The following is a 12,528-nucleotide window of genomic DNA, read 5'->3' on the forward strand; positions in this document are numbered from 1 at the left end:
AATGTTGATGTTTTAAAATCTTTCTCTGTATTGTGATGCTGCTTTCAAGCTTACTGTTTTTCTTTTACTAAATCTTTTTCCTGGGTTACCCGAGGCGTGACACAATTAAAATACTACTCTCACAGTTATCTGAAGCTCTCTTCTTGGATTTGTAGGTCCCAAGCAACTGCCTTTGTTTCTCTTCACTTGAAAACTTGGAATTCAGATTTCATCCACTTGATTATTTTTCCACTTCTATGCAAAAAAAAACTTTTTTTTTTTTTTAAAGTTAGTTTGGGATTTCTGTTTTCTGCTGCCCTTGTTCTTTGTAATTGAAAACTTAAGTTGCGTAAAATTCACAGTGTTAAGTCTGTTCTGGCACTTTGTATCCCAGTTTGGGCATTTAGCCATTTGTTTTGTATCTAGTAGCTATTGAGTTGCAGAGCATCTTCGGCTCGTTGCTGAGGATAACAGACGGTTGGGTACATCTTCCTGTGGGATTTTTGGTTTTCAGATGTCTCACTAAAAGTCTCCTCAGGCCTTGCTTGGCCTGCACGCCATTAGAAAACTGTTTCAGTCACGTATCAAAAATTTTGCCCTTAACTCACAGAATCACAGAATGGTTAGGTTTGGAAGGCACCTCTGGAGATCATATCGTCCAACATTTCTGCTAAGGCAAGGTCACCTGCAGCAGGTGACAGGAACACAGCCAGGTGCATTTGGAATGTCTACAGAGAAAACTCCATGTTAGATTTGGAAGGCATCTCTGGAGATCATATCGTCCAATATTTCTGCTAAGCAAGGTCACCTGCAGCAGGTGACAGCAACACAGCCAGGTGCATTTGGAATGTCTACAGAGAAAACTCCACCATCTCCTTGGGCAGCTTGATCCAGCGCTCCCGCACAGGAATTCGGAGCATTTAAATCGCAGTTCAATTAATCTTGGTGCCTAGTGAAAAGAATTATTTCCTCTCCTCTAATTATCCCCAGATTAAACCAAAACGATGCTGGTGAGCCGGTGCTTTCCCTTCGGTGAGCGCAGCAGAGCTGCTGTGCGGGCGGTGCGCGGGGCTGAAGGGCTGCTCCCTTAGGGACACGGGGGCACTGCGGCACAGGCAGCGCCCTGGCGCCTCCCAAAGGCAAAGGGTTTTTTGCCTCTTTGCTTTAACTTTTGTAGGGTGACTCAGAGACAAAAAAAAAGCTCCACCATCCCAGTATGAGGAAAAAATGAGTCGACAGTGGGGCAGTAATGTGACTCGTGTGACAAGTGTCATGGCTTTGTTTCACTTCCCCGTGATTGCAGTGAAGGCAGCAGTTACCCACCTGCCCATCCACCCACCCATCCTGCCCTCCGTCCCCACCCCTCCAGATATTAAGTTCCATAGGAAACTTCTCTCTTGCTGCTGTGATAGTAGGTCTAAACTTCATCTGTCATGTCCAAATTTTGCTGTACCACCATAAATCTTTGTGGCAGGTCATTATAAGTCACAGCACCGACTGCTTGTCAAAGCCTGCAATGCATTTCTCAGTTTCTCCAGTCTATGAATTTTAGCAGCTTCTCTGCTGTAATTTCTCACATGCTCATTCCATTCTCAAAGCCAATATAAAGTTATAAAATGGAGAGATAAAATAGATGTAGGCTGCATTCCTCATCCATAATAGAGGATGTATATTTTATTTTAATGCTACAATATAATAAAATTGACCTAGAGCAAACCCACTAGTCATCAGTATAAAGGAAAAAGTTGTGTACCTATGATACATAAAATTTGGGATTATCTCTAAGATTGAGACAGATACTAATTAGGCATTTAAACCTGAGTTAATCTTCACAGGCTCCCCTTACGGTCAGTCAGCACAGAAAAAGTACATGCACAGGGCAGTTGATCTTATTTTAACATTTTATTATCTAGAATAAATCACATAATTGTCCTCTGAAGATGCATTTTTTTCTCTTCTGTGAAGGGAGGATGAAGATGAGATTTTTTTATCAATATTGGGGCCTCTTTTTTATTATTTTTTTAAATTTAGGAGCACAACTATGCAAAATACTCTTAAAATTCACATAAAGCCATTCTTGGTGTTTCTGCTAGCCTTCAATAGTACATAGTCTGTATATAGGAGCTCTTAGTTTTCTACACAGAGTAATTCACACACATTTAATTTGTAAATGTACACTTGGTAGGGGATTTTAATCTCACCTTGTATTTAATCAACCCTGTAATGCTAAAAATAATCAGCTGTTTGGAGAAATAAGATATTTATTTATATCTCTTTCTAATACCTCTTATGAAATGAGTCTATTATTTCAACTGTTATCTTTAGGTAGTTCTACAAACACAAACATGATAAATTATGACTTACTGGGCAATTTGCATGGAATTATCTGAAACTGTAAATACAGTTAATACAGAATTTTAGTTCCACTGTGCATAACTACAGCTGTTGGAACACTGCAGATCAGACAGTGGGAGGTATGTGGAAGCTGCATGAGGTATGTGGAAGCAGCATGTTTGGTCAGCAATTTTGCATCTCCTGGCTTCTGGAGGAGTAGAAGTTTATGGCCTGGCATGCCACTTTATTAAAGGTCATGATGTAGGTGTATGTATCACAAAGTTTTTCGTTGTGTAGAGACAACACGAGATGCTGGCACAGCCACTAGAACTAAGAAGCTTTGCCAACTGGTCTTTATGAAACATAAATACAGGAAAAAGTTGTGCTTATATTCAGCTTTACTGCTTGTCAAGATGAAAAACAGTGTCAGGTCAGAGGCAGTTTACCTTTTAAATAAGACCAGTTTTTGGTATGGTTCATTTAGTCCAACTACCATCATTTATCCCCCTACCAGCAAAATATGAGATTATTTAAAAAATTCTGCAATAACTGGTTTTTAGCATCTCTTCTGGTAAAACTAATAAAATGTTGACCATGAAAGTTACAGAGAAAAATTAAAAGAACAGTGAAAAGTTAGTGCACTAAGCCATTACGATGTTGAATAAAAATTAACCTAAGTAAAAGATTAAACTATTGAAGCATGACCCTCCTGTACAAACATGTATTTCCTACTCACTAATGGTAACAAAACAGAGCTTAATAGTTTCATGCAAAGATTAGTGTTTCTTAAACAATCCTAGTCATTAGCACCAAGTTTTTTAAACACTGCTGAGATTTCTTGTCTTAAACACTGCTAGTTGCTCATTCAAATGGGTTTGATTTGTTTAAACAAATAATATGCTAAGTACTGTTTTTCTGAAGCCAGCTTCTGTAGGAGTTACACTGCATTAGAGCTGTGCTGCAGGAGTGCTCTTCACCTTTGCTTTAGTTAAGACAAACTGATGATTTTTATTGAATAATAAACAAATGCTAGGAAAAATATTTCCTTGACCCTTAATTAGTTAGCATTTGTTTGGTTGGTATAAGTAGCATAAGGCTTCATATCCTTTTTAAATTTTATTTTGTAATTTTTAATACTGACTGGCTTCAGTACAGGTTCATTTGTTATTTTCCAAGAATAGGTGTTTATAGAATTCCCTTTCCCCCATGCCATTTTTCCTACAGTTAAAACCCTGGCATTAGTGATAGAGTAATAGAGTAGTGGCGAGTTCCACAAAATTTAGAACTAGATTAAGAAAAAAGGATTTCCTATCCAGAGTAGAAGCACAGAGCAAATAAAATTCATGGAAAATTCCTCATAAGCAGAGAAAAATTACAGAGAAATTGCCTTTCTAGAACATATATTTGTATTAAAATACTGAAAGAAACACGCTCTAGTTTTGGGTGCATGGGGTTACAATTCACTGGCTTTTTATGGCCATATCTGTTTGAGAAAGATTTGAAGTGAACCCAGAGAGGCTGCAAGGTGACACCATGGGCTGTGAAGAGAAGAGCAGCAGTGGTTAGTACCTTCACAGTGCCTAGCCAGGCCTTGTCCAGTCCAGGGACAAAAGCTTGAATTGTTAGAACTGGGTCAGTGTTTTGTTTCAAAAAGACCAAGATTTTAACTCATGACTTTGTGGAAATGATGCAGGAAAAGCCTTGTGTTTCTTTACCAGTGCTGCATTTATTCTGCAGTGAAAATACCTGTGTCACTCTGGCAGGTGAAGCCAGGACCCTGGGCGTTACCACACCGGGGTGGCACCGGCAGCAGAGACGTTCAGAGACATTCAGGATCCCTCGGGGCACGTTGTCACTGTGGCAGTCCGGGAGCAAAGCTCAGGCCCCTGCTGCTGCTCCCACACCTCCAGAAGCTCTCCTGAAAGCAATGGCTTCCCACTGCTGCAGGGACAGCACCAAGCACCTCTCCCAAGGTCACATCTTGCTTGACTTCACAAGATGTGCTCTTCTAAACCACCCAAGCTGGCTGTGCCCTCAAAGCTACTGCATCCCAGAACGTGCAGCACATACCCTCCCTCTGCTGCTAGGAAAGCACTCTTCTCACAGCCTGCAGGGCAGTTTCACACCATTTCACAAACTTCAAACTGGAAGATAACACAGAAAAATCAGAATTGCATGTTGGCTCTAGAGGGGCACCAGAAGGAGTCCAAGGAGCTCTGTGGTATGTGAATACAGGAGTCTGCTCTAGAGGGAACTAGCCCAGCTAGTGTGAATATAAACCAGCTACATTCCTCTTATGTTCCCAGTATAAGTCCTTCTTGACATCAGGGACATTTTTTTTAAATTTAGAAAGACGAGCTTGCTCTCTGAAATGAGGTAGTGTGAACCCACAGCATTTTTAGAGATTACCTGATCTTAGATTACCTTTGTCTGTTCAGAGTACCAAGTCTGAATGAGTCTGGCACAGGCTTATACATACAGCAACTCACACACATAATTAGGATTTTCTAAACAATTTCAGTCACCAGTCTAGAGTTTCCCATTCCGAGATGCCCCAGTTGAGACTCCTGTAAAAATAAAAGGATTTTTCTTCTGAATAAATTATGCGGAGAAGAAAGTGCATTTCTGTAACACCAAACAAAATCTGCACTTAGGAGTAAGCATCTTCTTACACATTCAATGTTGGACTAAATGAACCATACCAAAGGTCACTAAATGTCATTGTTCTGTAATTATCAGTCTTCAGAGGAGCAAAGAAATCTGAATAAATGGTTCAAGTTGAGACATTTGGCAAAATAATGAGGTGAAAGGCTTCCAAAGTTTTCTGAAGGAAAAAACTCCACATAATTGGGCATAATTCTTAAAATCTTCATTTAGGCATTAAAAAATACAAATGTGTATCCTCTTCAGGGTTCATGAAATGTCAACAAAAGAAAATAGTAGTATAAAAACCAAAGAGCTGTTTTTCAGTTACTCTCAGGGCATAAGGAGTTTGTTTATTCAAAGATCTGTGACACTGGCAAATGAGCTGTTCCCTTTAAATACCTTGCCAGGTGTTGTTTTTGTTTGGTTTTTTTCCCTGTTCAGCTGTACTTGTATGATAAATTAATTTTTCTAGAAATACACTACCAGTTCAGCACAGATTTTTTTAACCATTAATCTCCTTACCTGGCATATTTTGCCCCCTTAGAGCAGTCAGAGCAGCCCAAGGAACATTTTAACCAATCTTAAAATGCCCAGGGAGATTAAAAGATACACTTCAGTCGATTGCTCTGAAGTGTAACTCAGAAGCATAACTGATCAGTCATCCAAAGAATTTCATTGTTGTTGCTGTGCCTTTTTGATCAGCCAGTCCAAAGGGATTTCATTAACATCTCGCTAGTACCTCTGACTAAGAAGAAATTTTGAATAGATTATGGAAGTCTCTAGAAACAAGCTATTTTTAAGTGCTAAGCATATAAATGCAAATTGAGTAGAAACAGCTGTTATTTACATTCTGTGGACACATGATTTCACTCCCTGATGGACAGGGGAAGAAAAAAAGCCACTGAAAGACTGAAATGCCATTAGAGAAATTGGAGAAATGGGGATCTAATAAAGATACATGCAATGAACCACATTGTTGGGTGGTATGAATTGGTAAAGCTTTCCAGGTTTGCCACCATAACATTATATAGCCCACCTGCCAGGAGGACTTGAGGAGCTCAATGTATTTCGTGGAGAAAGTTGGGGGAGGGGTTGAAGGAATGAAGATGCTGAAACAAAGGCATATGAACAAATTCCTGTTTCAGCCTTTTATGCAATGGCTAGCTGATAACCTGGCATTTTCAAAAACAGCCTCCCAGAACAAAGCCTGCATTCATAATAAGATTTTGCTATGGACTTATGCTAGTTTGAGATTATGTTCTGAAAAAATTATAAAAGCTCCTGAAAAATGTAAGCAGCATATTCTAGACCAGTGTCCCTGAAAGTAGAAGACTTTGCTGGAGGGAAAAGAAAGCACAGTGTGAAATTTGCACCCTTCATGAACATAGGCTTTTTACTGGCCTGGCAGAGGCTCTCCTGTGTGTCCTCCATTTACCTGGAGCAGGTCCCTGCTGTCACATGTTCCACTGGAAAGCTCATGCTCCCTCTTGCCAGGCCTGCTTCTCTTTGTAACATCACCAGCAAACACCTAGAGTAGAAAGAAATAATAGTCTCCTCAGGAAAGGTAAGGCATGTTTAAAAACGTTCACAAAATATGGCTGCTAATTTGGCCCAAATCCACTCATTCAAATCAGCGACACGAACCTGGGACAGGGAATTAAAGGTGGGATTGTTTGCTGGCTTTTCCTATAGAAGGAAACATAGCCAACATAGCCAACACAGCTAAAGCTCAAGCACCACAGAGCCACTTGATTCTTAAGAGCCTGGGGAGTGATCTCCAAGATTAGTTCTGTTTGCCTTAGGATTGCTTTGTGCCTGCCAGCACACAAAACCTGTCATAACTCAGGCACAGGTAGGACTGAAATTTCATTCTTGTTCCATTTTATGTACACTCTTACCTGCTGTTCTGTGTTACGCAAAAGATACGTCCGATGGCTAAATGCATTCTTTCCTTCCTCACCAGAACAAAGGCTCATCTACAGCAGCAGGTTTTGCAGCTCCTTCTGTCTAGCATCATGTGGCATGAAATGCTGGGGAAAAATTCTGCTGTGCCTCAGGCATCTTTCCAGATCACATTTATTCACAGAGGGATAATTTATCAGAGAAATGAGCTCTGAAGAGACTACTAAAATTAGTGTTAAATTTTGAAATGTAGGGCAATGGCACTGAAAGTCAGAAAATATGTCTAGCCCAAACTCACACTTTATAAAATGCTTTGCATATTTTGTAATAATTATGGATATTATTTCCCCTTCTCCGTTCATTTATAAGGACAGAGAGAATAACAAACTTAAGCAAATCTGAATTTGGTTACACAGAGCCATCTGTTAATTCTGGTATATGGCAGTAGAGGGCATCTAAGGACTTCAAGTCACATATGGTAAGGGATTAAAATCAGATGGCTGAAGGAGTTATTACTCTCCCCCCAAGCCGTTCACCCCACCTCAGGACAGAATTGCCACCTCATGACCAAACAGCTCACGAGGCTGCTCCTGGTCGATGGCAGTTTTGAAGCCACACTGAAACTGGGGTTGTTCTTAAAACACCAGTCTCAAAGCTGAAGTTGTTAAGGAGGAAATGCATGAGTTAATTTCTCTTCCCTGCTGCAGGCAGAGCTCTGTCAGAGCCACAGGATGGTTTTGGGTACAGTAAAGGGGGAGATACTGCTTCAAGCAGCCTGTCCAATTTTATCTACTACTGTTTGAGCTTTAATTTCCACATACCTGGAAAAACTGCTTACAGGAGGAGCAAGTGATTCTGGGAATGGACAGGCTGTGCCAAGAAAAGGCAAGCTGTGGACCAATGCTCTTTCCTTAAGCAGAAAGAGTAGCCCTATGTCTGTTTCCTCTCCTGAGCCTTAAAACTGACAGCCTGTCTGGCCAGTATTTCATCAGGTTACGTCCTCCCAGTAAGCCAGTCCGATACAGGACGAGGCGTTGAGCCATCCTGACAAAAAGCAAGCACTAATCCTGACAAACAGAGAGAAGGTGGTTGGCAGCTAGCGCTGTTTTCTTGTCATCTGTCCAGGTTTGTATGACATTCCACATCCAGCCTCTATACTGAAGCAGGGAAAGCAGCCATGCCTATCTTGAGCCAAAAGAAGCCAACACGTCAGAGGCAGGTTAAGGTCATTACCTGACACTAACACTTAATGCACTAATCTGAAAAATGTATTTGAACCCAGCAGCATATTCACATACAACAGGCAACGTATTTTCAATTAACTGTGAGAAGTTTAAGGTTATATAAATACATTAGTAAACGTTGATTATCCTGTTATTCAAACTCCTAAGTACAGCAACACGTCAGGCCTTCTCCTGAAGTCTATTATAGCCTTAGCCTGAAATTTAAAAGTGGCTCATGCCCAAAAAAAGGTTCTACAACTCATTTAATGATTCACAGTACTCCTAAAATGATATTCATCTGTCTGCTCTCCATGGCAGAACTTTCAATCATAAACACTTAATTGTAGGAATTCATCCTCAAGGCCAAATAGCTCCGGGTGAATTAAACTATCCTTAATGTAAGAACTAGAACAGTGGTTTAAAATTAATCTTTTTCTGATGGGAGGCCATTTATTCAGAGACACATAACCCAGTTTCTACTTCACTTTACTTTTCACTCAAAAATCTCCCTTTCAGAGATAGGCACTGCATCACCTGCTTTAGTTTTCCTTATTAGTTTCAAAATTGACTCTCTGCCAACAAAGGAATTTTATTACTTATGGATTGGCAAAGCATAGGAGAGCTGCCTTCATGCTGTCTGTCAGGAAAACTTTTTTCACAGACATTACTTGCTCTCTTTTACTTTGAGGCGTAGGACTCGCAACTGGCAGAAAAACATCTCAAGCCTCCTCAAGCATAAAAGGCTTGTTTTTTCTGGCAGCATCTAGGACAAGAATGCAAGATTTCACAGTGCTTTCAGCTGTGCTATCTCTAGGATTTTTCCAAAAAAAAAAACAAAAACAACAAACCAAGAGTATATGTTTCTCTAAAAATCGAAAACTTCAAGGACCATGGTTCTGAACATGTGTGTGTATAGGTGTAGTGCATATATATACCTAGATGCTCTTTCTCAGCCAAAAAACCAAGGTAAATAAATATTACAGTCACAGCATTTTATGCTATAATCTGAATATTAAAATCCACATCAAATATTCTCCTAGTAGTTCTTTGAAGACTGTACCAAAACTGGACCTTTCCAGAAGGAAAAGCATCTTGTTTTCTACCTTGTTCATGAGAAAGAAGCATGAATGGAAAGAAAATGCTATCAAACCATGTATATTTACAACTTATTCTCCAGTAACTTTCAGAAATATTTGGCTAGTTTTAGTCAGAGTGAAACTCGATAATTCACAAAATAACACAGAATAACAGAATTCTGCTGTTTATAAAAAAGCCTAACATAGCATAAAGTAAAATCTGCTGTGTAAATTATCCTTGGGCTTTTTTTATACTTCGTACCCTGTGTCACCACGTTCTACTTTTCCTTTACATGCGAATCCAAATTATTTTTATATTATTTTGGTTTTACCTTAAATTGTAAATAGTAAATTGGTGAAACCAAGCAAGCATTACATTTAATTATTTCCATTGAAGATTCCAAGTGGCTAGGTAACCTCTTACTCCATGCAGGTTAGGCCTTTACTTTTAAATAGTAGATAGCACAGGATGAGATGAGAGATGGACTTAAATGCCACCTTTTTATGGTCAGTTTCGTGCCTGACAGTGATTATCTGTCTAGCTATCCACTGAACCAAAGGGAATGATCCTTCTTTTTATCAACTGTCTCTGAAAGAAAAGAATCTGGATGTTATTTCAAAGTATTACTCTCTTGGTGCCATCTTTTGATGTTTGCTTTTAAATCACAAGTGCTGCTTTCCTTTTAGAGGACCCCTGGTTTATAGAAATTATTCACTGAATTATTTTGTTATTCTCCTTTACCAAATGTATATTATCAAGAAAAGCAAAGCATCCACATATGAATAGATAAAAATGGCAGAAAATAAGGTGGCAGCTGCTAAAGAGTAAAACTGTTTGGTATAAATCTTAATCTATTTCATCAAAACATTCTGTTCCTCAGGCAGCTGGAAAGAGCAGGGTGATCCCATACACTGAAATATTTGTTTTCTCTATGTTTTATTTATTATGTTTTAGGAACTCTTTGTGAAATAAGCAAACCTTTCTCCTGACTGCTAAGTGAGAAATCCTCAAAGAGTTCACTTTGCAGACCTTTCTCGTGCTATGGAGTTACAATTAACTCATTCCAATTTGCTGGAGCTAAAGGCTCAATATTCCTATTTCTCTGCTCAAGAACCCAACTGCAATCCCAGGACAGGGAAACCATGGCAGCTGTACACTGTTGTTTAGACTAGTTCAGGTAAACAGTTGCCAAAATCCGCTCAGTAAGTAGACCTATGTGATAAGCAATAGCTGTCCTTCTAACTGAAGGGGATTTTAACTGACCAAATGGTATGCCATGGATAGTAGATATTCTGTGCTGCATCTTTGGGAAGTTAGGGATGAAGAGAACAAGGAAAGGCCCTTTGTATTCTTCCAGGTAGCTAGGTAAATCTATCTTAATAAATCAGTAAATATTTTCAGTGAGTCAGAGCAAATTTAGCAAAATCAGCTGAGTCAAAAGCACATTACCCCCTCCTCTGCTCACATCATATTATTTAAATCAGCATATGAACTCACCAGTAAACTTGGCATACTTTTCAGGAACAAAGTGAAAATCATTTCTAGTAACAGGCACTTCTCAGGACTGTAAAAATGTTTTTGTCTCCTTCCTTGGTCATGAAAGGGATTTTTGCCTAAAGGAAAAATAAAAAATAAATTCACTCATCCTTCCCTGTCTTGAGCATATGCATTTGAAAGAATCAGAAACAATACATTCAGCTCGTGATTTTCAAGAACTCTTAATGTTCATATTTTCACTACTAATATAAAACTTGATTAAAAATATCTACTATATGGATAATATACAGTCAGAACCAACATTCATGAATAGTAGTATCAGAAAAAAAAAAGGGATTGCTTAAGTTGGTGCCTTTCGTCTCCAGTTATATGCCTCTAAAACTGGCTCAGAAGCATTCATATTTATATATGCACAGCAATATTTCTCCTAGAATTGCTACCCCAAAACAACAGATTAAAAATAAATAAAGCATTTGGTTTGAATTGTATATAAAATTTTTAAACCCTCACTTGTATATAGTTTTTGTATTAGTGACTGTTTAGAAGAATTACTGTTTGTTACATGGGAAATTAAAAAACCCTATTTTGGAAAACTAAATTTTCTCAGTCTGGTCCTTCTTTTTTCTTTCTCCATTTCACATCTTTCTCCTACTCCATTCTGATTTTTATAAAGTAAAACTCTTCAGGCAGACGAGACCTGTATTAAATATCCCAGTGCCAAAAAACTAAAAAGTAGCTTTAAGTAGTTTCATGCACTACATATGGCCCATAGTCCCAAAAGTCATTTCATTTAGTCACCTTTTCTTACCCTTACAACTATTTCTTTCTCCTGTGACTGGATTGAAGACTCATGCAGACAGAGGAGAAAAAGAGCAACTAACATTGTTGAAAGAACCAGTAAAATACAAACGTATTCCACCGAGCCTGTAGCACTTTCAGATGTCTCAAACCAGAGAATAAAGGTAACTGCACACAAGAGCACTCCTGTGAGGTGCCAGGATTGTCATTTAAAGATAGATTTGCAGTTTTTAAGTTTGAATTTCATTACTCTTGTAAGTTTATCAGATATTTAGTGCTATTTTTAAGAGACATTAGGTTGTCATGAAAAAAAATTTAACAGAACTCTGTTTAGGAAAGATCCTGCTGATATACTGCCTATTTAATATTTCTGCTTTTTCCTAACAATATCTGAAATTTTAAGTAACAAACGTTTATTACATTCTTCTGTTCTTGTTTCTCATTCACCACATAAATCGTGGTCTTCCTCCCTCTGCCTTTATAGCAGCCAGCTGTGGTTTTAGAAACAAATTATTATGACTTCAAGTGACGAATAAACAGCAGAAGCAAAGGAAGTCTAGAGATACCATCCACATAAAAATCCCATTAATAAAATGACATAAGAAAAGAAAACTATAGCAAAGTTGTAAAAAAGCAGCTTTGCATCTAGACAAGACATATTCTTTTTCTCCAAGATGCAACAGTGAACTTCAAAGAAATAGCCTTAACTTGAACACTGTGATATCAGAAGAATATACTTTTTGAGCAAAAGCTGTGTGCCTACATATACAGAATTATTTTAGTAATAAAAATAGGTCGGTATTAATTTTTTATTGTTCCCCTGAACATAGTGACGTCAGGGCCATTCTGAAAAAGCAATGGAGGTTTTCTGCAAGATCTCATGTCATAGGTTGCTGAACTGTCAACTAAATTTCTAGGGGCACATTATCTCCCCTCTTCACATCAACCCAACGAAAAATCTTAGTGGGGATTCCACAACTGTCACTGGAAGCTGCATCTGAGGCTATCTGAACTTCACAGACAAAAACAGGAACAAGAATGACCTTCAAGACCTAAATTGTTTTAAACCATT

The 12,528-nt window shown here is 38.6% G+C and overlaps 1 long non-coding RNA gene across 1 annotated transcript; it reads right to left on the reverse strand.

Annotated features, from left to right (window-relative positions):
* Nucleotides 1-1,862: 1,862 nt before the first annotated feature.
* Nucleotides 1,863-11,171, reverse strand: LOC120499809. The gene is made up of 3 exons (XR_005626968.1): nucleotides 10,659-11,171; nucleotides 6,395-6,487; nucleotides 1,863-4,880 (listed from the first exon to the last, which is right to left on the reverse strand). It is a non-coding gene; the product is annotated as an uncharacterized LOC120499809 (long non-coding RNA).
* Nucleotides 11,172-12,528: the final 1,357 nt, after the last annotated feature.

This window comes from Passer montanus, unplaced genomic scaffold, assembly GCF_014805655.1.
Source record: "Passer montanus isolate IOZ18808 unplaced genomic scaffold, ASM1480565v1 scaffold17, whole genome shotgun sequence".
NCBI classification, from domain to species: Eukaryota; Metazoa; Chordata; class Aves; order Passeriformes; family Passeridae; genus Passer; species Passer montanus.